Source organism: Aulostomus chinensis, chromosome 4 (genome assembly GCF_037954235.1).
Source record: "Aulostomus chinensis isolate RoL2024-O1b breed Wild chromosome 4, RoL_Achi_v1.0, whole genome shotgun sequence".
In the NCBI taxonomy this organism is placed as follows: domain Eukaryota; kingdom Metazoa; phylum Chordata; class Actinopteri; order Syngnathiformes; family Aulostomidae; genus Aulostomus; species Aulostomus chinensis.
The window spans coordinates 28,887,137-28,912,824 of record NC_141323.1 but is presented as its reverse complement, the minus strand read 5'-3'; the positions used below and the strand labels follow the sequence as shown (position 1 = coordinate 28,912,824).

Here is a 25,688-nt window from a genome sequence, read left to right as displayed (position 1 = left end):
GACGAGGTGGCCGAGTGGTTAAGGCAATGGACTGCTAATCCATTGTGCTCTGCAGGCATGGGTTCGAATCCCATCCTCGTCGTGAGCGACTCTGGTTTCTACTCTTAGATTATGGAATTACTGTGAGGGTCTTAACTGACACAGATACCAGTTGAGTCAACTCCCCTTTCACAACCTGACCAAAACAACTCAGACACCCAGAGCTCACATGTGTCAATCACCTCTGTAGAAGGTCCTGCCCCCACAGAGCTATAAATCCTCCCATCAGTGAAGAAAACTGAAGACGCCTCTTTGATGAGAGCTGAAGCATCTTCAAGAAACCCTAAACAGTCCACTTGGTACATTTAAATAATTCTACAATTTCTTGAAGCTTTTTGTCCAAAGCCACGTGCATGTATCACATGTATATAATATATATGTGATACACTTTCATCTACTCATGAACCAAAAATGCAGTCAAATACCAGTAAATTTGTGTAGAAAAATGTAATTTGTGCTGCTTCTTTTATTTATTTGTTTATTTAGTATTTTTTTAATGTATTTTCTTTCAATTCACATTTTGTCCATTAACTTCATAATCAGAGTCACCATCTCATCACATGACTAAAGTTTGGGTTCTGTATTGGTGGTAAAATATCCTTCCATGCCCCTCAATAGTTTGCACACAGAAAAGCATATTTTACTGGTTTCAAATCTCTTAGCGTGTTCTCTCACTGAAACCAGCTGTGGCAGCTTTCATTGTGTGATTGATTTTAAAATATAAAGATAGAACAGAACCATTGGAAGAAGATGTCAGGACATTTGAAGGAATGTAAATCTCCTGTTGAAATGTTGCAGTGTGCAGCTGAGACTCTCTGGCAGTGGCACAAGGAGCCACAATGGCAGAACCTGGACCCTCCTGGAGGAGAACCACAGGTGAGGGCCTTCTTGGCTCCAGATTGATGGAAATCAAGTGTCTGAGGCTGTTCGCAGCCATGAAGTTGATCTGGTTGGGCACTGGTATTTTTTCTTGCTGCAGCTCAGGAGTGATTCAGGAGAAGAGTTTCAGAACAGCCAAGGTTGGGGACTGGAATTTTAAAATTTCCCCTGGAACCAGACAAACTTGGGAGGTAAAACCTCCAATCATAGCCACTCAGATGCAGCAGCAGAAAGAAGCTGTCATCTACCCTGACAGTCAGAGCATCAAGTCAAGAAAACATCATCGTCCAGCCTCCAACCAGAGGTCCATCAGTTATCATGGGAGCCACATGTGGAGTCTGCATTCTTTTCTAGAATGTGACGGCAATGACAGTCCTGCCAAGTGACATCACTGACATGAATGGATGACTTCAGTCACATGAATGGATGACTTCAGTCACATGAATGGATGACTTCAGTCACATGACTGGATGGCTTCAGTCACGTGACAGGATGACTTCAGTCACGTGACTGGATGACTTCAGTCACATGACTGGATGATTTGAAAATTTTGTTGTGGGCCTCTGGACCTTTTTTTAATCAGTAGTTGACCACAGGTAGCTTAGCCAACTGTTAACTAATTAACTTTTAGTCCAGACAAAGAATGTGGGTTGACAGTTATTCATACAAAGTCTTTGGTTTCAGATGCAGCTTCAACTGAGACTCCTGGTTCAGAGGATGGGTTTGTTTGCTGTCAGGTTGCCACCTTTCAGAAATGAAAATCAGGGACGCCCACCACGGCTCCTGGGGGCCATGACCACCAGGGGCCTGACTCCCATGAGGTGGGTGCCCACAGCAGTGGTGTGTTTTATTTTGTAGGTGTTTTTAGTCAAGGGGTGATCAAGAAAGCAATTCCTCCTACTTAAAGCTTGAAATGCTTTATCACCAATAAACACATTCTTTATTGTTCAACACTGAACTGCACAATTAAGTTTTAAAATATAAACTCAATAAATGGAGAACTTTATGTGACTTAAGTTCATGACACATCAGCAGGTTTCCCTCCCTTCTTTTTCCAAGTCTCCTTCTTGTTCCTCCTTGCAGCTCTGGGGAACTCTTGGTCTCTCAAAGCCCTGTTGGAAAACTCTGAACAGCACTGCTCAAAGTTGAGAGTGATCACTCCTTTGAGCTCCATGGAGCTCCTGTTCCTGCAGTCACTCCATTTCTGCTTTTCATTTTGTGTTTGTATTAAAGTTCTATTGCTGAAAATAAGAGACTTTTTTTCCTTTTTCTTGAGGTAAATATATGAGGGTCGAAACTGACCCATAACACCATGGATGTTACAATAGTTAATAATATTAAAATGAAGAATAAATCAAACCAATCCATGTCAGAGATGTGTTCTAACACCCCTCAGTAATGGTCAGCAAACACAACAACCTTTTGTTTATTTCTATGATTTTCTTGAGGTTCATTTTATCATTTTTTTAATTGAAATCGAGGGTTTACTGACTAAAAAAAGGTCCAGAGGCCCACAACAAAATATTCCAATCAATATTTCTATGGATAAGGAAGCCTAACAAGGTAACCAAGAGATGGGAAACAACATGGATGATAGAAAATTGTTTTTAGTTTATTTGACAGCTGATTGAAGACGTGGGTCAAAACTGACCGTTAACATAAGAGATGGGAACAGAAAGCTAACACAAGAGGAAGGTTCAAGCTATGAAAAAGGAGTTAGAAAAATCTTGAACTGACAGTAGAAATATCCTTTTGTGTGTTTACCTTTGTTGACAGAAGTCACTTTAGCTTGGCAGTGAAAAGAATCTCTGCTAGCTTGACAAATAAGTGCACAAACTGGGTTCAAGCTGGACTTTGGACACTGGTATCTGCAACAACTCCCATCAACTCCTAATCTAGCATCTCTGCTGTGGCTCAAACTATTTTACAGAACATTTGACAGACCTGTGGAGCAGTGAGGACAGACATGAGTTGATCCACTGAAGCATTATTTTCCCCTGCCACTGAGGACACAAACATGAGCTGGAGTTGGGAATCTTGAACTGAACCTGGTATCACAGCGACACCTACTGCTGCAAAATGGAACAGCAACATTGAACCCAAGTGCAGGATTGGAGGGAGACTGATGGTCGCTGTTTGGGTTTTTGAAAAACAAGGAGGGCTTTGGTTCAAGCTGGATTCTCAGAGACTATTTCCCCAACCTCTACATTGGCATCTACACTGTCATCCAGTCAGGTGACTGAAGTCATCCAGTCATGGGACTGAAGTCATCCAGTCAGGTGACTGAAGTCATCCAGTCAGGTGACTGAAGCCATCCAGTCAGGTGACTGAAGTCATCCATTTATGTCAGTGATGTCACTTGGCAGGACTGTCATTGCCGTCACATTCTAGAAAAGAACCCAGACTCCACATTGACTCCTATCTATTATTGTGTCCCACCCTCCTGGTCCTTACCCTGAATTCTCAGAGTTTATATCCAGTTCAGTTCTCAAAACAGATTCAGTCATGAGTGTCGATAAATTTCCTTTTCTCCACTGATTATATGTCAAGGTTTGTGTGGGGGGGTGGAGCCTATCCCAGCAGCCTTCGGACAAGAGGCGCGGCCACCAGATCGTTTGGATTGTCTATAAAATCAAGTACACATGAACATTAAGAGGTTTACACAGGGCTGGTGGTGCAATGGATAGCATGACTGACTACTGTCAGAAGATTCTAGGTTCAACTCCTGGCTCGCTCACTTCAAGTTTTATACTGAGAAGCTTTCACACCTGAAGTGTGAACCACTGCTAAAAGTCCCTGAAATCCTCCAAGGTTTCTTCCTTGTCTGCTGTAAACATGAACACATGCATGGCTCCTGCTACCTCTCACATGTTAAGCTGGCACTTGACAGTGACAGCAGGAGAACAAAAAATCCCAGTGTGTCATCAACATTTCCTGTAAACTAAATGATAGAAGCTGTTGAATTTCTGTATCAGAACAAGGAGAAAGGAGCCCCAATGAAAGAGTGATGATTCTTTATTTTGATTTTGTTCTTCACTCCTACACAAGAGAGTGAAAGTGTCGGCTGGCAGGGAGCAACTGCCTGCTTCAGAATGGGACGAGCCTCAGGACTTTCCAGTGAGAGCTGCAAAGCTTTCACTTTATCAATGGAATCACTGGGAAAAGAAACTCATCCTGTCAGATGAAGGCCAAAGAGTTTTGCTTCACTGTGTTGAGGGAGGGTTTGTTCAGATGATTCTAGAAGAAGAAATCAAAACATCATCAATTAACATTCAGAAGAAGTGAATGCAGAGCTTTATTGATGGTTTCAGGAATCAGCCTCTGAGTTCATGGTGCTCCAATCTTCAGACAACTGAAAGTGATGAAACCACCTGTGTTGAGTTGTCTTCCATCATGGAAAACTAAAAGGAAAAACTCACACAATTAAACATTCATTGGTTAACAGTTAGCTAAGCTACCAGTGGTCAAACCTGCAGCTGAGGGTACAAACAAGAGGAGGCTAACATTTGTATTTGAATTTCATGTATGCAAAGAATCAGAAAGGCAGTTACAATGACATCATCAATACAAAACCTTGGGCTCACAAAGATGAAGTGAACAATTTCCACAATCAATCCCAAATTTAGTCCTGAAGTTAGAAAATAATATTAGCTAGCTAGCTAACGTTAGCTAGTTAATGTTAGCAAGCTGGCAATATTTAGCACCATCAAATAGTTCAAACAAGGTCAACAGCTGTTATAATGATGGTCACATGATTTAAAAGATTAAAAACAACTCTCTGTATCAATGTGAGATAGAGTTACATAAATGAATAGAACATTACTCACTGACTGAAAAATGAAAAAGCACCAGACTTTGGTCCAGAGCTTGGTTCTAACGTGACTTGACAGCACTTTTTAGGGCCTGAGCCAGAAGGAACTTCTAGCAAAGACTCCATTATTTTTCCACTTTTTTTTCTTCTTGCAATCAACACTGCCCAGAGTTGATCTGCAGGAAATAAGACTCATACAATTGATGCAGTTTGGTCAGACGGTGCAGAGAAACTTGACACCCAGAGAGGTGAGCAGGTTTTGGACCAAGTTGAAACTTGTCAAGTATTTGAGACAGAAAATGACAGAAAGCTGTGGCTGTGTTCTGGTTCTGCATGTTTCAGATTTATTCCCCTCCCAGTAATGTCTTATTTCCAGCTCTGCTCTCCCTCAACTACTGTTTAGTGTCATATTTATTTTGCTGACTACTTCATTGACATGTGGTAAAAATGTCTTGTGTTTCCTGAAATTAACTGAGTGCTGCTCAGTAAAGTTGACATGACTTGAGATTCTATTCCTGCTTGGTCCATTTCAACATTCTTATCCTTCCTATAATTGGAAATAAAGTTTCAGTCAGGAATGTACTTGATTGTACTGCATATAGAACACATCAGTCGCTGCCATTACACAGTGGAATGGAAGTTGAAATACTGTTTACCAGCAAGCTGAAAACTGTTGTGGTATTTGACAATTCCATTGTTTCTGAATGAAAATCATGTGAAGGAGAATCATGGAGACATCCTAAAAATGGCTGAGGTCTGCTGAGCTGCAGCAGGTCTGAGCTGCTTTTGATGCCCAGATGATGAGGAGGCAGTGAATGTTGGGTTTGGTGGAGCTGAAAAAATGCTGCAGGTGTTGAGAGGTCTGCTGGTGTCCAGGACTTCCTCTCCAGTTCTCAGCTTCTCCCTGCAGTTCCCACAAACACCACAACAGTCCTGGAACCCCTGCAGATGGTGGAGGAACATGGTGACCCCGATGCACCATCAGGCCATCAAAAACCAGTCCTGATGATCAAAAAGGTCCCTCCACTCATCCAGGGTCAACTCTAGAAGAAGCTTCTGGAACAGATGAGCAAACACACTCAACTAGAAATCATGATTTAAACACAATGTTGATTTTTACAATTTCCTTCAATATTTTAAAAATCATCAAAGTAGACAGAAGCCCAGATGGTCCAAACCTGTTTCCTGTCTCCTGCCATTGTGGAGAGCCTCTGTTCTGTCCTGCTTCTGTCCAGTTGTCTCTACTGAGCTCCTCTGCTGGTTCCACCTTGAAGAGGGTCTGAGCTAAAATTGAACCTTGAGGAACTTCAACCTTTGATCTCAGAGTTTTGTGTTTGATCTTAGAATTCTTTCTTTGATCTCACCTGAGACAAAGAAATGGAAGCTCAATCTGCTGTTGAGGAGGCCGTGATCGTATAGTGGTTAGTACTCTGTGTTGTGGCCGCAGCAACCCCGGTTCGAATCCGGGTCACGGCAGCATGAGACAAATTTCTTGTGTGCACTGATGGACACAAACCAAGCTGAAATTTCCCACAATGCAACAGGGCGGTGTTTGGTCAGTGTTGAGCAGGCGTCAGTCTGACAATGATGTCATATTATTTTGTTATCACTTGACCAGACCCAAAAGTAGGCTCCAGGTATCAGTTTCTTCTCAATGCTAATGTCTGCTAGCTTAGTCTGCTACTTTGATGGCTCTGACTACTAAAAGGTCCAGACCCCTGGATATGGTGGTTCCTTCCTAAACGTAGATTCTGTCAGCTCATGTTTTGAAATCAACTCACCATGAACACAAGTAGATTTCAATGGACTGCAAATGTGTCTCATTTAATGGTAAACATGTCAAATATAAATTCCATCACCTGAGGAGGTCTGCTGCTGGAATTAAGCTCCAGATATTCACAAGATATTCTATATCTTAAAATGAAGCATTTTTATATTTGATTTATTATTCATTAGCCTGCTTCATGTGGTGTGATTTTATGTGTCCTATATTAAATAGAACTTTGTAAACGATCGTCCCTGAGGATGTTGAATGATGTCAAAAAAGGGTTCTCTCAGCTCTCCTTTCCTCTAAATAGAGGAGTCTCTGCTGAGGTCGTTCCCTGTCAGAGTCCTGACGTCTATTCAGATGCACCGAGAGACTCAGGCAAACAGAAGACAAGGGCAAGTGAATTAACCTGAAAATGAGAGGGGAGGTTCGACATCAAAATAAAACAGGAAGAACAGAACACAAATGGGATATCAAAATAAGAGAGACCATGAGACATGACCTCGCCTCCCTGCTTGCCAACCATGTGTCAAGTGTTTTCTAGCTCAGTGACATTTCTGTAACTCATGGAGCAGCCTAGTGTCCTGTGAGCCATTTGTGAAACCTCTGGAGAAGTCAATCATTAGTAAATAATTGTTGATGGTACTTTTGGTTTTCAGTGGCAGCAGTAGGAGGGAGAAGCTTTGTTATTTTCCTGTCCTTTTTCTCCTGTTTTTGGATGAGGAGTTCGGTTTTTCTTGCAGGACAGGTAGGGATCTTGGTTAGTTTGGTTTGTTGTGTTGGCACTGCTCACCTCTGAAGCTAAAAAAACTGCTACTTTGTCTTTAGACCGTGAAGTTGGCTGGTTTTCTTGAGAGTGGAAGGCGAGGGAGCTCTCTCTCTATCTTGTGTGGCCCTGGTCCCCCCAGACCAGGACCAGGACAAAAAATAAAAGACAGACTCTGAGACATGCCCCCCCAGTTCCTGCTGCTTCCAGCTCTTCATATCGAGCCCCTCATACAGTGGTTGATAGAGACCACAAATATTAAAGGTGTCTACATAAATGGAGAAGAACACAAGGTGGCGCTGGATGCTGATGATGTTTTAACATATTGAAGTGAGCCCCCTAACACAGGACCTGCATTAATAAAACTCTTTGAAACACTGGGAAGCTCTGCTGGATATTAATTCTCCATTCTAAAACACAGGTTCTGACCTTTAATCACTCACCTCCAGAACACATGGAGGAAAACCTCCACCTGGATTGGGGCCAGAACTCCTTGAAGATGATAGAAGAAGATGGAACTCCATTTCCTTTCTGAGTCTGAGTCACAGGATTGATAGAGTAAAAATAAATGTCCTACCACAAGATCTCTTTCTAGTTCCAGGACCAACTGGAGAAATTGCCTTCAAAACCGTTTCTGAATTGAACAAAATGCTTTCCAGATTTATCTTGCAGGGGAAGAAACCCAGGCTCAAATTTAAACCACGACATGAATGAGCCCCAGTTCCTGCTGTACTGGCCCATCAAAATCTGGAAAAATGTTTCCGTAAAGTCCAAATCTCAATGAATAATTTGGAATGTTAACAGGAGAATATCACTACAAGTCATTTAATGATGTGCTTTTAATCCTGGGTTCAAGCCTCATGAAATGAACCCTAGATTTAAATCCTGGATTCAAAGAGTGTAACAACTTTCTACTCACTTGTGGAAAATGGAAATTTAAAAGATTTGAAAGCCTGAGAAGAGAATATCACTCAGAAAGTCTGACTTTTTAGAATCCTCTTAGGTGAGCAATTATTTTTGAACACGACATCAGGAATGAAACAGACTTTCATGATCCAATGCTGAAAATATTTTTGGCTGCCCATCAAGAAACAAGAAAAACCTCATATCGTATGTTGTTTTCCGTTTGACCTGATTCTTGGTTGTCAACTAACTGCTCATTGGCTTTCTTGATGGAACAACAAAAGCAAAAGTTGAAGACTTTGAATATCCAGGCCTCTGGCGTGATTCTCAGCTGTCATTTAAATTTCACATGAACTCAGTGTCCAAGCAAATATCTGGTGGGCTAAAATGACTTTTGTCGTTCTGTTGACTTTTTCCATAAGACGTCTGGAAAAGTATTATAACACAGTTCATGTTCCCAATGTTGGACTACGCTGGTGGTTTCTATGGGAACACTGGTGACGGCCCCAGGCCTGGGTCCTATGCAGCGTTGTGTGTGCAGGGTCCTGTTGGTGGGTGTGTTTGTGTCTTTGCAGGTCTGACGTCCTCAACAGTCAAGTTCCTTCATACCTGACAGAGCTCACAGGTGAACCCCGCCTCTCGCCCGTAGATGCTGGGATAGGCTCCAGCCCCCCTGCAACCATTAATGTGGGTGTTTTGTTAATTGCATGCCACATGAAATTATTATTGGTCACTTTTCTAGCGACAGTCTCACAGTGGAAAGACAAGAACACTTCTACTTCTGATGTTGACAGTTTGTTCAACACTAAACTTCATCCAGGACCATGTTGTCAAACACTGGAACATCCACAGCACCTGAACAGGGACCTGAACCCTGGACCCTCAGATTAAAAGTCTGATGCTCTACCGTCTGAGCTACTCAGGTTCTTTCTACAGTATTTAGACAGGAAAAGAAACACCTGTGAAGGTCAAACTGATGCTTTCTTGACTTGTTCAATCCTCCATGTTAAAGTCCACCATGCTTTTGATTGGCTCTGATTCTCTGTGGCAAAATCCAACAAGAGGCTCCAAAAATGTCTTGAATGTCATAAGAATGCACAGGACAAGATGTTAGTTTCCTTCATGTCTGCAGTTCCTCCACTGGAAAGTAAAGTCAATGCTGTTCCTCTGCTGAAACCTGGGATCGGACCAGGGACCTTTAGATCTTCAGGCTAACGCTCTCCCAACTGAGCTGTTTCAGCTCTGAGGGAGGGCCCTGCTTCTCTCATTTTATAATCTCTTCCACTCTCACTAGAACTGAGAGAGGATTTGAGCTTCTGAAGTCATGACACATTGAACAGTTCTACAGGACCATTTTTGATGAATGTCTGAATCACACAAGCCTTTTTTGGTTGTCTTCTTCCCAGTTGCCTCAACATTGTGTGAGCCAATAATTCCACATCTGTACCAGACACACCTCTTGTTGGTGGGTTTTCTGGATCTCTCTGTTCTAACAGTGTCTTTTGTCTTAATTATGCCACTTTCACATGATACAAACAAAATGAAAAGCAGAACAAGCCAGAACCCAAAATATGGATTTGCAAGGTCAAACAAACCATCATCCATCCATCCATCGTCATCTTCCGCTAATTCCTACACATTAAGGGTCGCGGGGGGGCTGGAGTCTATCGCAGCATCTACGGGCGAGAGGCGGGGTTCAACCTGGACAGGTCGCCAGTCCATCGCAGGGCCAACATAGAGAGACGAACAACCATTCACACTCAGTCACACCTACAGTCAATTTAGAGGATTCAATCAACCTCGTCCCCAATGCATGGACTGTGGGAGGAAGCCGGAGTACCTGGAGAGAACCCACGCAGACACGGGGAGAACATGGAAACTCCACACAGAAAGAGCCCGTGCCCAAGCCGGGACTCGAACCCGCAACCTTCTTGCTGGGAGGCCACAGTGCTGACCACTGCACCACTGTGCAGCAAAACAACAACCAGTCAAGCAAATCAAACCAACAGAAACCAACTACTGGTTCTAAAACCAGTAAAAAACAAAAACAGAGGAAAAGTCTCTGTGTGTAAGAACATGCATGTGTGTATGTGTGTGTGTTTAGATGTGTGTGTGTCAAAAACTGACACACTTCATTTTTTGACAACTTGAGCCAACAGTGGTGGTGTCTGTCAAAGAGGTGGAGCTCTGTCCTTCACCTGCAAGATTTCAGCAGGCAGCTCAGGTCCAGTTTTCTTCACTGTGCCACCATGATAAGTTTCCTCCTGAGAAGTTCTTGTCCAAGGTCATAGCTGGTAAAAGAATTGTCACAGTGATACTGGGACCCTGCAGTCCAGTCGTCATATCCAGGACCACACTGGACATGGCCGTCTTTGATTGTTTTGTTGTTGTGCAATGTGAGAGAACGTGACAGACCATTTTATACCAAAGACAGGCAGTGTATTTGTATGTGTGTGTGTGTGTGTAACTGTGGCCAGGGAAAGGGACGCTAATTCCACTAATACTGCGCAATAATTTTGAGAGGATTCTTCACAGTTGCCCAACAACACCACCCTGGGAATTTCACCCAGAGAGTTTTATTTTTCTTACTAGGGGACAAGACACAGTTAAGTTCCATTCATCGGCTGGAGACTTGGTTTGTGGTATAAAAAAAGTATATATTTTATTTAGAACTCAAGTTAAAATCAATCCGCAATCGGACATTCACATACACACCAAACAAAGGAAAACAAAAGGGAAATTGATCAGGGCAGAGACTTCGAGGGGGGGGGTGAGCGATTGTATCTGGGGGGAGTTCACCCAAATTAAAGAAATCAAAAATAAGTCACCCACACCAGGAAGTGACTGTCACCCGGGAAACACACAGAGGAGACACCACCACCAGTCACCGTCACCGGCCTCTGACACTGAAACAAGAAAGTTTTTCTTTTTTAGAGTTGCACTCAAACCAAATGCAAAAATAATTCAATTGGTGGAAGGAGTTAAATCTTAACCTACAGAAAGAATAAAATTATTTTAATCATTCAAATACAGCCCAAAATAAATCAAACCAAAATACCTAATTCAAAGAAAACTAATAATTCAAAACACGATTTAACCAAAAAGGCAAACACAAATGAAAGTTCACCCTGATCAAAAAAAACAACAAAAAGCAAATATTAATCCTATAAATCCAACTGAAACAAACTAACTCAAGAAACCCAAAACAAGAAATAGAAATGAATAAGAAAACTAAATAATTAAACCAAAATTAATTCCACACCCAAACATCACTCATACAATAAAAAGAATCCATCGGATTCAGCTCCGTTCAGGTGTGTGTCACCTCGTGGACGCGAAGAGTGGGTAACTGCAGGAAACAGCCTCAAAGGGCCACCCGAAGCACCGAGCAGCCGAAGCAGCAAGGCTGCGTTTCAACAACCCACGGCCACGCAGATTACCCTGATGGACAAGCTGGGTCAGCATAGACAAAGCAGCAGCGTCCGGTTGGTTGATTGTCCCTGATTAAATAGATCATGAGCACAGTTTTTGGCTGAAAATGACAGCTGCGGGCCGACAGGCACCTACCTTAGCTGAAGTGTATCAGCACGCACGCACACGCTCATCCCAGAGGGAAGGCAAGAGGGAGGGAGCCGGATGTCAGCATTTCCACTCTCAAACGGAGTGCAGAGAGCAGCACAGGGCAGCATGCGTACCCACAGCCGCACACACGCCGGAGGTGGAACAAAGCCACTTCCACATGGAAGAGTTACGAAGCAGGAAGGGCGAGGGAGGGGCCGTCTTAAATGTGGGCACCTGTTCTCTGATAGGCCGACAGGCCATCAAGGTGTGTTCAAAGAACCTTGGGTGCTATTCCTGCTGCCACATAACCATGTTAAATTCTTTTAAATAAATATGCTTCAACCTGCTATTATTTGTATGCTGTATGATTTATGAAACCCAAGGCTAACTAAGGTGTACATACTGCAACCTAAAGTATGGTAAAGAGGAGAATGATGAAAAATCCACAAGATGATCAGAAAATAATGAATGTATTCAGGAAAACCAAACATCTCTGAACATGTGTGATTGAAATATGTCAGTGGGACTGGCAGAATCTGGCTTTACCACAAAGTGTCTCATCCAGAGATCTGTCACATGCGTCTGCTGTGGAGGGTCAATCTGTCCGTCCACATTCAGATCAATGATGCAACGACTCTGCTATGATCAAACTACTCAGGATGAAACAGACCAATGTTGACATCAAGTAGCAACTCAGCAGCTGATCAACAGAGTCCTAAGCACCAGTAGAGCCTGTTCATCGTGCCTGGGTGGGCTCGAACCACCAGCCTCTCTGTTAACAGCCGAGCGCGCTGACCGATTGCGCCACAGAGACTCTGAGTCTCCTGCTTTTCATGAAGAGTTTTCAGGCTAAATTTCAGAGTGTGAGGTCCACATTGCACATTTGAGGGAACATGAATGACAGATGAGAGTCTGACTGTCATGGTGAAAGCCTTCAGCACTAGAACTGAAACAACCCCCACCATCTTAACCCCACCAGACCAAACATCATCGTCCAGCCTCCAACCAGAGGTCCATCAGTTATCATGGGAGCCACATGTGGAGTCTGGATTCTTTTCTAGAATGAGACGGCAATGACAGTCCTGCCAAGTGACATCACTGACATGAATGGATGACTTCAGTGCATCCAATTACCAAGTGCACTGCAGCAGTCCTTGTTGCTGTCTGCTGTTGTGTCACAGCAAAGGAAGGAAACAGCCGGACGGTCCTCAGGAGGAAATTCAACAACCTCCAAAGATGGAGGTGAACCTCGACCTGCTCATGTTTGCTGTCCTTGATGAACTTGGGCGGTACTCTGGTGCTGGGATGAGGTCATGGAGACGATCTGGGAGCAGTCCTGATGTTAAATGGACAAAATGTGTCAACATGAAATGAAATTGGAAACCTATTTGAAGCCTTATTTTGTGTTTGATGGACATTTTTTAAATCTCTAATGACTTGTTTTAACTGAACCTACTGGATCCTGTGGTGCCTGATGAGGAGACAACTTGGGTACAAAGTTGAAGAGGAGGGTTTTTGGAGGGGAGGTGATTTTTTTTCCAGTGTTGTAAATCAAAATAACTACAGCGACATGATAGAATTTTCTCAAAATGTCCTGACTAAGATGGATTCCAAACCAAATCAGCTGTCACAAGGGAAAGTCTGCATGTAACACACACACACACACACACACACACACACACACACACACACACACACACACACACACACACACACACACACACACACCAACTGACATTCCCAGGGACTAAACCAAACCAATTCCTACTTAACCCTAAGCTCCACCTCAGTTCCAGATGAAACTGGTTGAACATGGAACCGTCCCACTTGGAACATTTCCATCACCTTCACCACCACTGGAGTATCAACAAAGATTTTGGTCAACACCAGAATGGTTGAGACAAGACAACATGCTACCAATCCTCTCTCTCTCCCTCATCATCAGCTGCTCCAGCCCTTGAAAGAAAACCTTTGACACATGGACTTAAAGTAGGAGCAGATGTTGTCTCCTCTGGGACAGCAGTTTAACGTTTTTCGCAGGACTCGAACCTGCGCGGGGAGACCCCAATGGATTTCTAGTCCATCGCCTTAACCACTCGGCCACAATAACTACACTCCCATGAACATGAGTAGAGGATTGATATTCAAAAATTTATCTTCATTGAAGCACAGTAGATTTTTTTAATCTTCTCATAAACACAAACTATTTGTGTGTGTGTGTGTGTGTGTGTGTGTGTGTGTGTGTGTGTGTGTGTGTGTGTGTATGTTGTTTACCAGCAAGCTGAAAACTGTTGTGGTATTTGACAATTCTATTGTTTCTGAATGAAAATCATGTGAAGGAGAATCATGGAGACATCCTAAAAATGGCTGAGGTCTGCTGAGCTGCAGCAGGTCTGAGCTGCTTTTGATGCTCAGATGATGAGGAGGCAGTGAATGTTGGGTTTGGTGGAGCTGAAAAAATGCTGCAGGTGTTGAGAGGTCTGCTGGAGTCCAGGACTTCCTCTCCAGGTCTCAGCTTCTCCCTGCAGTTCCCACAAACACCACAACAGTCCTGGAACCCCTGCAGATGGTGGAGGACCATGATGACCCCGATGCACCATCAGGGCATCAAAAACCAGTCCTGATGATCAAAAAGGTCCCTCCACTCATTCAGGCTCAACTCTAGAAGAAGCTTCTGGAACAGATGAGCAAACACTCTCAACTAGAAATCATGATTTAAACACAATGTTGATTTTTACAATTTCCTTCAATGTTTTAAAAACCATCAAAGTGGACAGAAGCCCAGATGGTCCAAACCTGTTTCCTGTCTCCTGCCATTGTGGAGAGCCTCTGTTCTGTCCTGCTGCTGTCCAGTTGTCTCTACTGAGCTCCTCTGCTGGTTCCACCTTGAAGAGTGTCTGAGCTAAAACTGAACCTTGGGAAACTTCAACCTTTGATCTCAGAGTTTTGTGTTTGATCTTAGAAATCTGTCTTTGATCTCACCTGAGACAAAGACACGGAAGCTCAAACTGCTGTTGAGGAGGCCGTGATCGTATAGTGGTTAGTACTCTGTGTTGTGGCCGCAGCAACGCTGGTTCAAATCCGGGTCACGGCAGCATGAGACAAATTTCTGGTGTGTACTGATGGACACAAACCAAGCTGAAATTTCCCACAATGCAATAGGGCGGTGTTTGGTCAGTTTCTTCTCAATGTGACTGTCTGCTACTTTGATGGCTCTGACTACAAAAAGGTCCAGACCCCTGGATATGGTGGTTCCTCCCTAAACGTAGATTCTGTCAGCTCATGTTTTGAAATCAACTCACCATGAACACAAGTAGATTTCAATGGACTGCAAATGTGTCTCATTTAATGGTAAACATGTCAAATATAAATTCCATCACCTGAGGAGGTCTGCTGCTGGAATTAAGCTCCAGATATTCACAAGATATTCTAGAGCTTTAAAATAACCCTTATCCCAGTGGCTTTCACGTGTGAGGCAGAAGAACATGGATGGATGGAAATATAATATTTAATATATTGCAGGATATTTTCCAATATATTCCACTATATTTACTATATTTTCGATCTTGTTTCAATGTTGTAACATTAAGCTCATCTTAGTAAAACAATGAAGTTACCTGAACTAAATTCTTGAAAAAAAAAACTGTCACTGACTGAAATAAATCAAATCTACTTCAAAGTTCCTTCTGTTGTCATAAGTCAGCCATTTTAAGTGTACTTGTAGTTCCAGGGCATTCCAAGTGGAGATGATATGAATCATTTTGTTCGATGAACTCAGTTCCTCTGCTTTGATGTTGGTGGACTGAGTGGAGTTTGCCTGAACCTGCTTGAACCTGTTTGCTCCTGCTCAGTCCCTCACTCAAGCCTCACTCAGCCTCAGCAGCACCGCTCCACTGAGGACTGATTCAGGTTCCTAGCAACCAAATACAGAGGAGAGCCCAGCCTCACGGCAGGCCTTTGCAGAATCAATTTTCACAATCAAAGCTCCCACAGCTGCAAAAAGTGAGAGGACAAGCAGTGATGTTCAAGATGAACGTCCAACGTGGGGCTTGAACCCACAATCCTGGGATTAAGCATCTCATGCTCTACTGACTGAGCTAGTTAGGCTACATCTGAGTAACTTCAATAGCATGAAGTGATCAGAGTGAGAGATGTTACAAGCGCTTCATCTGCAAAAGAAAAGAACAGCGCCATCTGGCATACACGTGACCACAGTCACATGAGCAATCACATGATTAATGAATGACAACAAACACACCTTCATCTTTGACAAAACAGTAAAATAAAAGGTGAATCACAGATGAGACACCAGTGGTAAAAACACTAAAGTGCTGTCAAGGAGAAACAGGATACGACCAAACACACACACAAGTTACAGAGAGAGAACTCTCCCAGAGGGAACAGCTCAAAGGAGAACCATAGACATCATCAGGCTGTATGACCTCATCAATATGAGACAGGGGGATAGGAAACAAGCTCAGAGATGTCAGAAACATGAGATCCAAGCGGTGAGAAAGCTTCAACTGGTGAGGTTACAGAAGAAGACTGAGAGATCAAAGACAATTTGTGTCCACAAAGAAATCATTGAGAAATCAAGGTGAGATCAAAGAAGGAATTCTAAGATCAAACACAAAACTCTGAGATCAAAGGTTGAAGTTCCCCAAGGTTCAGTTTTAGCTCAGACTCTCTTTAATGTCTCGATACTGCCACTTGTCATCAGGAGACTCAGTATAAACTTCCACAGTTCTGCTGATGTCACATAGCTGTACATCGCCGTGTCTCCTGATGACTTCCTCCACGTCACCTGTTGATGTGACAGGTCTCGACGAAACGTCATGTTTTGATGAAGGGGGTGTGAGTCTGAGTTGGCTCAGTTGAGACAACTGGACAGCAGCAGGACAGAACAGAGACTCTCCACAATGACAGGAGACAGGAAACAGGTTTGGACCATCTGGGCTCCACCCACTTGTATTTATTAAAGGAAATTGTAAAAATCAACAAAGTGGAAACATTGGTTTTGCCAGTGGGTTTAAATCATGATTGATATGTTAGTGTTTGTTCATCCATTTATTTGTCCAAGAGAAGAAGAAGTGACTCTGAGTCAAACTGGAGTCCTTTGAGGTCTGGCATCTCAAGAAGGAGGAGCATTCAGGCTGAGGTCATCATAACAGTCAGGATGTGCTGACTCATCATTAGTGGGAATCTCAGTGTCAATGTTGTGTAGTGAGGGACAGCACTGTTGCTGTGGCCTGATATGTAGATGAAGGAGTCAATGAGACACCATGAAGACAGACAGCATTGCTGGACAACACCTTCTTTTATTACTTCAGCATTGGCAAGAACTGGAAGCATCAGCAGAACCACCGCAGAAAAAGAACACTTCTTTTTTTACAGATTTTTCATGTCACCAAGCACTCTATGAGCTAAACTGCCCCCTTCTGGTGTAACTACGCATGTACAGGTGAAACAATGAAACTCTTACCAAAAATAACAGAAAATCATGGAGCTCATTATGACATCACACTAACTACTTTCACTCCAGAAATCAGGTCATGACATCATAAAGAAGAATAGAAGTCTCTTCCTCACAGGTGTCACAGAACAAAATCTCTCCAACACTAAACAGTAGTGAGAGAGCAAAGCTGGTAAGAAGACAGGACTGTTGGAGGAGGAAACCTCTCAATGTTCCAGAGTTGTTTCAGTGGAAGACATCACATTTGGGAGGGAGGTTCTTGACATTTTCATCCATTTTTATTTTGGTCAGATGAACACATCATGAGCTCTACTTGGACAGAATACACCTTCAAACAGGCAGGGGTTCTGAGGCTCAGAGACCAACAGTTGAACAACATCAGAGCTCATCAGAACAAAGACCAAGGTGTCTGTTTTCATTTCAAAAGATTTGTTGTCAGTGAGTCTCTTATATTTTTCATCAACACCTGAATGAAGGATGGTTTCATGAAAAACTGTCATTTTTTTAACGAAAGCTGAGAAAAACACAGTTTTGTCAAAGAAGTGGTTTTCCAGCATCAAACTGGACTTCATTTTGTTTCCATCTCTCATTTGGTGACTTCAAATGTTCACTGTAAAAATCCAGCCTACTAATCAGGAGGAGGCCCAGTATTGGACCATGAGCTGATCTCTGCTATGCTGGTAGATGGGAACTTGTTTAAAGTTGATTTTGTGATTATTTTTCAACAAAATGTGCTCAGACGGCTCCTCAACAGTTCTGATGATGAACAGAACCTCTGTCCTCATGGGTCATGTGACAGGATGTGACCTCTACATGAGCCAGAAGCAGTGAACGCACCCCCGCACAGCAGAACATGTTCACTTGACCTGCTCTGGCTACTTGTGGTTAGCTTGCTGCTAAAAAAAGTGGGTACAAAAATGGAATCATGGTCCCTTCAGACTTTCCATCAGTTTTATTCTGTCAGTGGAACGAGTCAGTTTGGGCTGTAGAGACTAAAACAATCAATCCAATGTTTTGCAGCCACTTCTTCTTGGATGTTTATGGGAAAAAAGTATTTTGGGGCCACAGTGCATCACGTGGTGGATGGGGGAGGAGCATCCAAATCTGAGGAGACGTTTCCATTGGATGGAAAATGAGTCGACACCACTGAGGGAAGGATGAGTCCTCAAATGTTTGAATTGTTTTAACAGGAAGAGAAAAAAAGAAAAACTGGGAGTTTGATGTAAAAACACTGGAAAAGTTTTTGGTTTGTCAAGTGTGGAGAGATAAATGAGCCATGACCACAGAGATGCAGGATCAGAACTGAGAACATGGAGTTTTCATTTCAGGGACCTTCAATAACCTTTGATCTATCTGATAAAACAGGCCAGAACTGAGACTTGACCTTGAGAACAGAGATGGACGATCATGAAAACATGAGGAAAACTACAAGACTGCAATGAGGAGACGTCCTGTTGCTTTAAACATCATCACGGTGAAAGCAGAAGAAGCCTGGAGCTCAGTTGTGGCGGCGCTGCAGTCACACGTCCGTGGTGTCTTGGTGGTGAACTCCAGCCTCTTCATCAACCAAGCCTTCCTCTGTAGCATCACCAGCGTTGAGTTCAATGTTCTCCTGGTGTCCGGCCTGCCGCTCCATTTTGGCCTGGAAGACATGGCAGCTCAGACCTCCAGTTGCTGCTGAAACAACTGCTCATAGCCAAGGACTACAAAGCTACGTCGTGTTACCTTGAAGTAGCGGTAGAAGAAGACAGCACATGACCCCAGGATCAGATGGTGGATGAACGCTCTGATGATGAAATCACTTAAAGGCACTGAAAAACATTTAGAATCATCACATTTGATCAATGACATCACCACTGACCACCACAGACATGTTGATGGTTGAAGGTTCTTGATGGAAGGCTGCATGTTAAAGGAACACGCTAACTTTTAGGAGAAGTCTCTGATTGTCCATCATCCCCAGAGCCAGACTAGAAGATGGAGACCCTTCTCTAGGAGCTGAGACTCATGCTAGTTAGCTTAGCACAATGAATGGTAGGAGGTGGGAAGTGTTAGCATAAAAGTCCCAAACAGTCGTTGCCTGTGGAAGGAACTGAAAAAAAACAAAATAGAAGTTTTAATACAAACAGACAGAAAATGTTGTTATTTCATGTGTTTTCACATAAAACAGACACCCCCTATTTTTTGAATTTATTCCACCTGACCAGTAGGTGGAGCTCTGACGCTTACGTGGGTTAGGCTGAGAGATTTTTCCCACAGGCCCAACGAAGCCTCAGAAATCAAACGGACTTGAGAAGACGTTCATCCATCGTTTCTCTCTTCATTGATCCTCAGTCTTCATCCTGGGTATCACATGTAGCGTCCAGATACCCCTCAGTCTGGAGCCGCTACACCTGCATTCATATATCTGGGCTTGTGGATCACTTTTAACAGACATTCTAATTTTAGAATCAGACACATAGCTGGGACTACTTTCCTGACTGGGAGCAGTGATTTGGCCACCAAAACCAAATGTTTGTTGGAGCAGGAGAGCGACTGCTGCTACTGATCATGGCCGACATTGGAAGAGAGGGTGAGGAGGAGGAGGAGGAGGAGGAGGAGGAGGACTGCAGGACAAACCAACATCATGATCCTGAGACAGTTGATGCTAACACTTCCCACTCACTACCATTCATTATGCTAAGCTAACTCATGGTCTGCTGGTCTCTGCTGGTCTCAGCTCCCTCATGGACACACAGAACATGTAATTACAACATTCTTGGTTTGATTTCACCAACGTGTTGAGTTTCCTCTCTCTTTGTTTCCTGTTTGTTCAAACTGTCCAGTTCAAGTCTGGGGCCTCTTGCAACGAGATCGTTTCCTGTCAGGTTCGTTCTGACACTGAGTTTGAAGTGGGACCTTCACGTGAGCAAATGATAGGACGAACAAATGTTTCTGGAGAAATTATTAACACTTGCTAACACTTCCCAACCGCTACGATTCAATGTGCTAAGCTAACTAGCGAGGGTCTCAGCTCCCTAGAGGAGAGTCTCTGTCTCCTTGTCTGGTTCTGGGGATGATGGACAAGAAGCATATTTCCCAGAAGGTTGGTGGATTCATTTAACACAGACTATTTTTACACGTCCGCCATCGTTCCACTGTTATTCTGAAAATGACAACAGTCCAGATTTAATCAGGATTCTAGAAAGAGTTTATTCTGGGTGGGTTTTCAAAACTGAGCATTTCTCAATGAAAACGTAGGACAGACCAATATTATTTAGGTTTGAGGCTTTTCTGTCATGAATGAACTTCAGGAGGAATTAAAACTGTAGAGTCTCACAGTGTGAGACACTTTAACTGGACGGGAGACAAACAAATGACAAGTCAAGTCAGTTTTATCTATATTGCACCAAATCACAACAAAAGTTATCTCATGACACTTTACAGGTGTCTGCTTTCTGAATTGTACCAAAGTGCTTGTTTCCTTGGACTTATAGATTTCTTTTTTAACGGGGCATTTGAGTCCAAAGTTGTTCTTAAGGAGCCTGTTGGACTATCAAGAAAACGATCAATTTGACAGTGAACTTAAGCTCCGCCCTTCATCTCTCAGACTAGCCTAGCTAGTTAGAATTAGCTAGCTGGACTATTTTCCATAGTCATGTAAACAGCTTCATCAGAATGTTGTCATTTTCAGGCTAAAAACAAGAAGCAGGAGAACAGAGGAGTAGCAAGTGCATGTAAATGTAGTCAGGGTCACATTCTCCTGTCTGACTCCAGCTGGTCCTGTTGTCACCTGCTATGATGAGGTGGAGCTCCTGGCTCTCAGAGGAGAAGTGATGGGGGAAAACATGGGACAGGTGATAAAGACATTTGTAGTTCCCTCGGTGGGTGTGGTCTGCTGCTGAGAACAGGAACTGGGCGGAATGCTTGAGCGCTGGTAGGGTGTAGTTCTGTGCCGTCCTGGAGGTGGAGAAGATGAGCTGGAACAGGCCTCCTGGGTACTGTGGTTCAACAGAGCAACTGATGGTGAAGTTGGAGCCCCGGAGCAGCAGAGTCTCCTGCTGCCTCACCTCAGAGACACCGTCAGTGAAGGCAGAGAAGGAGATGTTTGGCTGGACCAGCAAATCTGTGGAGGGGGGAGCAGAAGAAAGGCTGAATCAGCAGATGTGCTGGTGTCATCGAGGAAGCAGCAGCTTGTTTGGAATGTCCAGTTTTACCTGAGCACACCACCATCAGACTGGTAGCACTATGAACTTCATCAGTCTCCACTACACACTCCCGCAGTCCAGATGCTGACTGGACACAAGAAGACCTGATCCACCACACAGGCCTGGATCGTGAGTTCCTTCTTTTATTTGTTAAAGCAGCAGAGCCACAATTCATCCGTCTACACACTGCAGAGGCAGACTGGTGGAGCCATTCAGGACCCCCAGGGGCCGCTGGTCTCCACTCTCCCTGGTGTTTGATCTCCAGGGTCCCAGCACAGCGACTGGGCTCTCCCACCATCCTGACTCCATCAGGCTCTGAGCAGACACAGGAATCATGAGTGGTAGAAGCAAAGCAGTGGGATGAAGCAGATCTATGACCTTCACCTGAGCAGACGAGGCCAACGCTTTTCCCAGGTAAGCAGGTCTTCCTCACTGAGCCAGACCTTCCACAGTTTAACAGAGCAGATTCATCTCCACCACACTGGAACTTTGCTGCCATGACTGGGGTCTCCATGTCTGTATACGGGCCCCCGTGGAGGAGGGACGGAGCCCCACACCCCAACTCTCTACACAGCACCTCTGCATCCTGCAGGCCAAAATCCTCCTCACACACAGAGGACCATGACTGGTTAGACTTCACCTCCAGTCTGCCTGAGCACAGACTGGACCCCCCCACCAGCCTGACAGACTCTGTGGAGACATCAGGAAATCATCATTCTAATATTCACCCATTTTTCTCAGCTACTAATCCTGCTTAAACTCATCGGAAAAAACAAGAACCATGAAACTTCCCTTCCTGACTCACCTTCCTCTTGTTATTGCTTGATGAGGCTGAACCCCCAAAACACACACACACACGCACACACACACACACACACACACACACACACACACACACACACACACTCGTATTTGAGACAACTTGGTCTCTCTGCTTAAAGTGAAACATCTGGATTCCATATTTCACATCATCAACATGACCCTCATCAAATTCAGGATCTCATCATTGTCAGAATAACAGAGGAATATTTGTGTTCATGTAAACAGCCAAAGACAACTTGTCCTGGATCTCAGTCACATGACTGTTAGTGTCAATAATGTTACCTGAGCAGGTGATTTCCTGGATGGTGGAACCAGAAGAGTTCTGTGATCTCACACACTCCTTCAGTGTTGATGTAGACTGAACACACTCAGAGTTGATGAACCACATGAGTCGTTCTGAGGACTCGTCTCTCTGCTGTGTTGAGACAGCAGAACCACAGTCCAGCCATCTACATATCACAGCTGTTTCCTTCAGGGTCCAGGAACGGTCTGTCTCTGCTGCTCTCCACTCTCCCAGGTGTTTCACCTCCAGTCTACCAGCACAGTGGTTTGCTCCTCCCACCAACCTGACATCATCAGCATCTGAGCAGAGACAAGAGCATCATTAATACATGAATATGCAACAGGACAGAGGAGGACCTGAACCAAAGCTCCACCTGAGCAGATGAGTCCAACTGATTTGCCAGGTGAGCAGGTGTTTCCAGACCCTGAGCGTCCACAGTCCAGGAGGGAAGATTCATGGCCCTCACACTGGAACACCTGAGTCCAGAATGGAGACTCTGCTGGTCCAAAAAGTCCCCCCTCCAGGACTGAAGGTGTCCCACATCTCAGCTCTCCACACAGCACCTCTGCATCCTGCATGTCAAAGTCCTTTTCACACACCGAGGACCACAGCTGGTTAGATTTCACCTCCAGTCTGCCAGAGCAAAGGTTCGACCCGTCCACCAGCCTGACAGACTCTGAAAAAGACAACAAGAGGCAGATTCATGATGAGAATGAATTCATGTCAACATGAACTCACCTGTTCATGCCTCTGACATGTTAACTAGCAAACCCTGGAAATGAGACAGGAAAACACAGATTTCCAAGGAATTTAACCTGAGAATGAAAAAGAAAATATAGAATTGCAAGGAATTTATCCTCTTTGAAATAATTCACATGCTCTTATATCATCTGAAATCCCACACGTGTAAATCAGAGAACACAACTGGAATCTCTGGTTTTCATCACCATCTTGACCCTTGTCAAATTTGAGCACTGGTGGCTTGAAGTTAAGAAATATTAACTTGTGATTGGAGGGTTGCTGGTTCAATCCTCAGGATTTGCAGGAAGAAGCAGTGTAAATGACTTTCATGTAGGTCTGTTTCTGAGGGAAAATTTCCTGAGGGGTTTTAATTTGTTCAGGTAATTTTCAGGACATGAGAATTTTATTTTGAAGGGAATCCAGTTACGTTCCTGTTTTGCACATCTGGCAGGCAGCAATTTGATGCCTTCACAGAATGAAGTGAGGTTAAACAGGGTTTCCCTGATGTGAGCTGATCCTGTTAAAGACACTGAAGCTCCTGGCTGGAACTGGAACAAGGAACTCTGTATTTCATTTGTTTGATATCAATTTATGGGAATCAGTGAACTTGATTGAGTGTTGAGATGAAGGCTATGCTAACAGGAGCTTCTCTCACAACTGTTTCTCAGTCTTGTTAGCTTCTCTACCTCACCACATGAGCAAACTATGGGTGAACATGACTAATTTTTGTGGTTCGTTGTTGTGAAGATTGTTTATGTTGCACATCTGACGTTTAAAATTTTTGTTTTTCTAAGAGATAAATTTATTTCATTTATCTGTCTTTTAGCTCTGAAGGTTTTTTTCTGAAGACAAAAATGAAACAGAGAGACAGTAAATTATGTTAAAATACAACTGAAAGCTGAACAGATTAAAAAGCTACTGGAAACATCAGTACACTTCACCTTTGTCTCACCAGGATTGAGCTACAAGCAGCACTGCTGCCTCCCTCACTACCACCACCATGGGGCCCTTGAGCAAGGCCCTCAGTGGCTGAACTGAGCAGCTTGTGTTGTTTTCAAGAACATTATCAGAGTGGTGCTGCAAATGTGAGTCACTCAGGGAGTTTCCTCTGGTTAAATAAAGGTTAAAAAAAGGGAATATCATCATTGTCAGAATAACAGAGGAATATTTGTGTTCATGTAAACAGCCAAAGTCAACTTGTCCTGGATCTCAGTCACATGACTGTTAGTGTCAATAATGTTACCTGAGCAGGTGATTTCCAGGATGGAGGAACCAGAAGAGTTCCATGATCTCACACACTCCTTCAGTGTTGATGTAGACTGAACACACTCAGAGTTGATGAACCACATGAGTCGTTCTGAGGACTCGTCTCTCTGCTGTGTTGAGACAGCAGAACCACAGTCCAGCCATCTACATATCACAGCTGTTTCCTTCAGGGTCCAGGACCAGTCTGTCTCTGCTGCTCTCCACTCTCCCAGGTGTTTCACCTCCAGTCTTCCAGCACAGTGGTTTGCTCCTCCCACCAACCTGACATCATCAGCATCTGAGCAGAGACAAGAGCATCATTAATACATGAATATGCAACAGGACGGAGGAGGACCTGAACCAAAGCTGCACCTGAGCAGATGAGTCCAACTGATTTGCCAGGTGAGCAGGTGTTTCCAGACCCTGAGCGTCCACAGTCCAGGAGGGAAGATTCATGGCCCTCACACTGGAACGCCTGAGTCCAGAATGGAGACTCTGCTGGTCCAAAAAGTCCCCCCTCCAGGACTGAAGGTGTCCCACATCTCAGCTCTCCACACAGCACCTCTGCATCCTGCATGTCAAAGTCCTCTTCACACACCGAGGACCACAGCTGGTTAGATTTCACCTCCAGTCTGCCAGAGCAAAGGTTCGACCCGTCCACCAGCCTGACAGACTCTGAAAAAGACAACAAGAGGCAGATTCATGATGAGAATGAATTCATGTCAACATGAACTCACCTGTTCATGCCTCTGACATGTTAACTAGCAAACCCTGGAAATGAGACAGGAAGACACAAATTTCCAAGGAATTTATCCTCCTTGAAATAATTCATGTGATCCAACAGGGCTGGTTCTAGACAGTCACATATAAGGGGGCAGATGGAAATGTGAAGGGGGCAAAGGGTGGCAACACGTGGGAAAATGGTGTGGTGGCGGTGTTGGGGGGGGGGGTAGGTGGTTCTCTGGATAACTGATATTATCATGTAGTTTGATTGCTCTTTATCAGACCTTTACCCTAAGACCGGTCCCACTTGGTCCAACTTGTCCCACCTGAAGGCTAAGCTTCTGCTGGTGTAACTCTTCAGGTCACTGAGGCCCACAAACCCCCTGACCCTGATGAGGTGGCAATACCTCGGGGCAAAATAAAAAAAAAGAAAACAAAAACAAAAACAAAAAACAAAAAAACATTTCTTAGGATGACAACAACTAAA

General features: G+C 43.9%; 3 non-coding genes across 3 annotated transcripts; 2 read left to right on the top strand and 1 right to left on the bottom strand.

The window, feature by feature from the left end:
* trnas-gcu (transfer RNA serine (anticodon GCU)) lies at nt 1–82 on the top strand. Its single transcript has one exon. It is a non-coding gene; the product is annotated as a tRNA-Ser (tRNA).
* A 6,051-nt stretch (nt 83–6,133) lies between these two features.
* Nucleotides 6,134–6,205, top strand: trnah-gug (transfer RNA histidin (anticodon GUG)). The gene has a single exon. It is a non-coding gene; the product is annotated as a tRNA-His (tRNA).
* Nucleotides 6,206–13,755: 7,550 nt separating this feature from the next.
* Nucleotides 13,756–13,837, bottom strand: trnas-aga (transfer RNA serine (anticodon AGA)). The gene has a single exon. It is a non-coding gene; the product is annotated as a tRNA-Ser (tRNA).
* Between the last annotated feature and the right edge of the window lie 11,851 nt (nt 13,838–25,688).